The sequence below is a fragment of the Tachypleus tridentatus genome, chromosome 7 (assembly GCF_004210375.1).
Source record: "Tachypleus tridentatus isolate NWPU-2018 chromosome 7, ASM421037v1, whole genome shotgun sequence".
Taxonomy (NCBI): domain Eukaryota; kingdom Metazoa; phylum Arthropoda; class Merostomata; order Xiphosura; family Limulidae; genus Tachypleus; species Tachypleus tridentatus.
The window spans coordinates 1255746-1261806 of record NC_134831.1 but is presented as its reverse complement, the minus strand read 5'-3'; positions in this window follow the sequence as shown (position 1 = coordinate 1261806).

The following is a 6061-nucleotide window of genomic DNA, read 5'->3' as shown; positions in this document are numbered from 1 at the left end:
CAACGGTACGCTATTGGGATAACGAGGTATACACAAGACAACGAAAACAATGGCATGCTAATGGGATGACGAGGTATATGCAAGACAGCGATAACAACGGTACGCTATTGGGATAACGAGGTATATACAAGACAACTATAACAACGGTATGCTAATGGAATAACGAGGTACGCGCAAGACAGGGATACCAACGGCTCGCTAATGGGATAACGAGGTATACGCAAGACAGCGATAACAACTGTACGCTATTGGGATAACGAGGTATACACAAGACAACGAAAACAATGGTATGCTAATGAGATAACGAGGTATATGGAAGACAACGATAACAACTGTACGCTATTGGGATAACGAGGTATACACAAGACAACTATAACAACGGTATGCTAATGGGATAACGAGGTATACACACGACAATGGTACACTAATGGTATAACGAGGTATTACCCCATCTTATTGAAAATATTGTAAAGTTTGGATGTTAAAACTTTTAAAATTGTTTATGAATATGGTAACCTCTCAACCAAACCTATACTGACCTCCAAACAGAACAAGTTTCGCTGCGCGGATGCAGCTAAAACTTACCTGTTTGCCGACTGCATGAAGTTCAGCATTCTTTCATCATCCAATGTTTCATGCCGGTTTCATATATGTTGTTTATATCAATTTATCCTGTGCTTCGTTTGTTCCAAAATAAATTAAATTTCAACATTCAAATTTTAGAATATTTTTATCGTAACAAAAAAAATAACACCAACATTACTGTATTAGAACCATGTTTTTCTCTTCTGTCAACATGCAGCTTTAACATGTCGCATGGTACACAGAAACATTCTAAATAATTACTTCATTACATACGTATACATAAGAGCCCGAATTCCTTAATCTGACTGTATACAAAGCCTGGTTATTATTCAGTGTTGAACATTTCTATATCTTTTTTATTTCATTATAAATGAATGGATGTCTCTCTCAACAGCCTAGTATTCTATAATCAGTCACAGCTGGACCCTTCTTCATAGTCTGGTATTCTATAATCAGTAATAGCTGGACCCTTCTTCATTGTCTGGTATTCTATAATCAGTAATAGCTAGACCCTTCTTCATTGTCTGGTATTCTATAATCAGTCACAGCTGGCCCCTTCTTCATAGTCTGGTTTCTATAATCAGTCACAGCTGGCCCCTTCTTCATAGTCTGGTATTCTATAATCAGTCACAGCTGGCCCCTTCTTCATAGTCTGGTATTCTATAATCAGTCACAGCTGACCCCTTCTTCATAGTCTGGTATTCTATAATCAGTCACAGATGGCCCCTTCTTCATTGTCTGGTATTCTATAATCAGTCACAGATGGCCCCTTCTTCATTGTCTGGTGTTCTATAATCAGTAATATCTGGACCCTTCTTCATTGTATGGTATTCTATAATCAGTAATATCTGGACCACTCTTCATTGTCTGGTATTCTATAATCAGTAAAAGCTGGGCCTTTTTCCACAGCCTGGTATTCTATAATCAGTAATAGCTGGACCCTTCTTCATTGTCTGGTATTCTATAATTAGTCATATCTGGACCATTCTTCACAGTCTGGTATTCTATAATCACTCACAGCTGGACCCTTCTTCATTGTATGGTATTCTATAATCAGTAATATCTGGACCATTCTTCATTGTCTGGTATTCTATAATCAGTAAAAGCTGGGCCTTTTTCCACAGCCTGGTATTCTATAATCAGTAATAGCTGGACCCTTCTTCATTGTCTGGTATTCTATAATTAGTCATATCTGGACCATTCTTCACAGTCTGGTATTCTATAATCACTCACAGCTGGACCCTTCTTCATAGTCTGATATTCTGTAATCAGTCATAGCTGGGCCTTTTTCCACAGCCTGGTATTCTGTAATCACTCAGAGAAGACCATATCTTCATAGCTGGGAACTTCCTATATGTCCCCCATTTGTACAGCGGTAAGTCTACGAAGTTACAACGCTAAAATCAGAGGTTTTATGCCCCTCGGTGGACTCAGCAGATAGCCCGATGGGGCTTTGCTATAAGACACAAACATAATTCCTAACTCTTTTAACCACCCTCATTTCTCGCTACTATGTGTCGGTCTCGATGACTGATTACGACAATTAAAGTCTCTCTCTGTGTGTACTAGCGCAAAGTCATACAATAGATTATCTTTATACTGTGAAAAATGAAGGCCCAGTTTCCAAGTCCTCAAACGTACCGGTGATCAGTGAGGAAAAAAGAGAAGAAATGGGAATTGTTGTTTTCAAATTGTATGTTACTTTTTTCATAAAACCAGCAATACAATTATAGTACTAGGATAGTCAAACTGAACATAAGCTATTGTTGTTTAAACTTATAACATCGATATTGTTTTCGGTGACGAGATATAAACCTGCGACCAACAGATGGCGAGTCGAGTCGATTACCACCAGGCCATTGTATTTTGAAATATTCAAGATTAGTTGTTTTTTTTTTTACTTCTTCTGGAAATATAATTTTTTAGAAACTATTCGCCCTGTTGTAGTGGTTCAGCGATAAGTGTGAGGGGATCTATGATGCTAAAACTTAGGTTTGGATACCCGCGATAAGCGGGGCACATATAGCTTATTGTGTAACTATATGATTAACAACAAAACAAATAGAAAACATACCTTTTAGCGTCATAGTATTTAAGATGAAGACATTATAATATAATAATAAATAGTTTACACCAATCTTTTCTTTTCGTTAAGAACCCAAAACTTATTAATTCTGGTTGCGTGTAAGAGCTTCCTATCTCACTTTTACTGCTTTCCTCCAGTGGACAAGTCTGCTGACTTTTGACGTTAATAACTTGATGTTCCTAAAGTGATATAGTATTTAATATAAAAAGGAAAGGTTACTACAAATGTATAATCCATCAATTTATCAGATCAGGTAGTTTAAAAAATGTACATTTTTATTTTGACTTGTCAGATAGTATTTTTTTGCACTTTAGCATATGTATTTAATAATATTCTGGATAGTTAGATTGTGTTTTAGCATATATATATTTAATAGTATTCTGGAGTGTTAGTGTTTTAGCATATATATATTTAATAGTATTCTGAAGTGTTAGTGTTTTAACATATATATATTTAATAGTATTCTGAAGTGTTAGTGTTTCAACATATATATATTTAATAGTATTCTGGAGTGTTAGTGTTTTAACATATATATATATTATAATATTCTGGAATGTCAGATTGTGTTTTAGCATTTATATTTAATAGTATTCTGGAGTGTTAGTGGTTTAACATATATGTTTAAAAGTGTTCTGGAATGTCAGATGTCGTTTTTAACACGTTTGTTATTAGTGTTCAGTGGTGTCATATGATGTTCTTCGCATATGTTTTTTAATAGACGACATTAGGTCAATGTTAAACTACTAAGTGACCTTGTTTTATCGAATTATTTTCTTTATATATAAAAATATAATCACTTTATCTCGGTAACTTATCACCAAGTCATCTGCCGTATAATGGACAGAAAGATATACATATGCATTGTTTACAATTACAATCAAGGACGTCGCTGATGTCATTGTATTGTGAATTTGCCAACAGCAATATGTCTTATACTTTCTTTAGTAGGAAAAAAAATTAAAACTGCTCTTGTAAAACTTGTAGGTGAGTAACTAGTTAGAGTCACGCGCTGCCATCAGGGAATTCTTCGTGTGTATTCCAGAAACGTCTGGTGAAAAGTATTCACAAATCTGCGAAGAGAGTATTGTTTGTTGTTTGTTTTTTTTATTTTCTCACAAAGCTATTCAAGGACTGTCTGCGCTAACCGTTCTAATTTTGAAATGAGAGACTAGAAGAAACGCAATTAGTCAACACCACCCATCACCGACTCTTTGGTTGCTCTTTACCGGCAAATAGTGGAATCACGTTATAATGCCCCTGCTGCTGAAAGGGTGAGCACGTTCGGAGTTTGAATTCGAATCCAAACTCTTAAATTATGAGTCGATTACTCTAAGTGAAAAGTGTATTAAACACTCTAAAAACATTTGATTTAACTCTAACGATTGAAGAAGTTTAGATACTGTAATCTTGGAATCTTTTTATCACTGACTGAGGAACGAGTGGGTTAGTTAAGAGAAACAGTCAAACACAACTTTACAACAAGCTGAATGCTTTTTGTAGCTTTTTTATCGTTAATTTATGTTCCTACAAAACACTGTATATTGCAGCATAAGATCACAATCATTTTGTTTGTTGAAGTTCTAAAGCAACTTTATTAAAACTTTCACAATACCCCCTTCCAAAGTAAAGACTAGCTAATGATACATAACAACTTATGTCGACGAAGTGAGATCTATTGACCAGTCATCTACGTGATATTACTTCACAATAAAATTGGTAACAGTCTTCAGTAATTTACATGATGTTATTTTACAATAAGACTGATAACAGTCTTCAATCATCTACGTGATATCAATTCACAATAAAATTGATAACAGTCTTCAGTAATCTACGTGATATTACTTCACAATAAAACTGATAACAGTCTTCAATCATCTACGTGATATCAATTCACAATAAAATTGATAACAGTCTTCAGTAATCTACGTGATATTACTTCACAATAAAACTGATAACAGTCTTCAGTAATCTACGTGATATTACTTGATAATAAAACAGACAACAGTCTTCAGTAATCTAGGTTATATTACTTCACAATAAAACAGATAACAGAGTTTTACAAATCTTTGTTTACTACACCGCTGTTCCAGTCGACATGATGAGCTCTGGTGTTGCTCCAAACACCTCGCCGGAAATGGTGTGCAGCGCACGAGATGTGCAGTAGAGCTACCATTATGTTAAACGTGTAACTTTCGTATAGAGCCAGTAAATAAAGGTTTGTAGAACATTATTGTCACTTTTACTGTGATGTAATGTCACGGAAAATATCGATTAATATTCAACAGAAGTCGTTATGTGCCATGGCAATTTATATATTATAGATGATATATACGTATATGGCGTTTCGGTAGGTGCTTTGGATGTTGCATCCCCAGCTAACCTAAGGAATTCTTGTGCTGCGTGAAAAGTTTCTTCGGCAGTAATGAATGGTGCAGAAGGTGTGCCGTTACGATAATATTATATATACAGTAATGAATGGTGCAGAAGGTGTGCCGTTACGATAATATTATATTTATTATTTGAGACCGTAGTAATAGGCCATTAAAAATAGATCTGTGAAAAAATATATACATATTAACTTTGTTGTAGTGGAATTTTACGCAGTTGTATATAATGGCAAGTCGCCAATTTCTATCGTAGAAAGATAACTAGGTAGATGAGAACTAGCTTGAGTAATTTAATACACCGGTTTGACTAGGAATTTGTCATAAAACGAAAAGCTACAATGATTAGAATGTATTGACTAATTATCTATCACTATTGTTAATATTTTCCCACCATTATTACTTTCATGTGGGAACTATGTTTTCAAGCAAATGACTCCAGGAAGAGATCTATTTGGTTGATTATTTATTGCTAATCGGACAAAGCATAACTGTGTGTGTATGTGTAGTGAATTTATGGCATGGTTTCTTTAAAACCTTAGACTTATATGCGGAAGGCTACCTATGGCACCACTTTCTCCAGTCATCTCGCATCCTGTACATGAAACTGCATGTTTTCAAGGCCTAGGTCGGTCACGTGAAGCGATGTCAATGCCCGAGTATGGATCCATTTTATTTTCGTCACAGGCTGCACCCTTTAACCAATGGGAGGCGCTTCTTGTACCAAACGCCTTGTATGAAGTACAAAAGCTTCGTTCACCTATGCAGAGGATCTGTAGCACGTGACAATTTCAATTACAGGTTACAACCCCAGTTTGGCCAGTAAAGATGAACTACCGTTTGATGTGGCCTTCATATTTGTTGAGATGTCACTTTCACTCCCTATCATTGGTCAGCAATAAAGACGTCACAAGAGCCTTAGCAATTCCTGCATAGGTAGGCTGAGCAAGGTTTTGTGGTAGGCATAAAAACAATATGTTGTTTTCATAAATACACCTTATTAGAT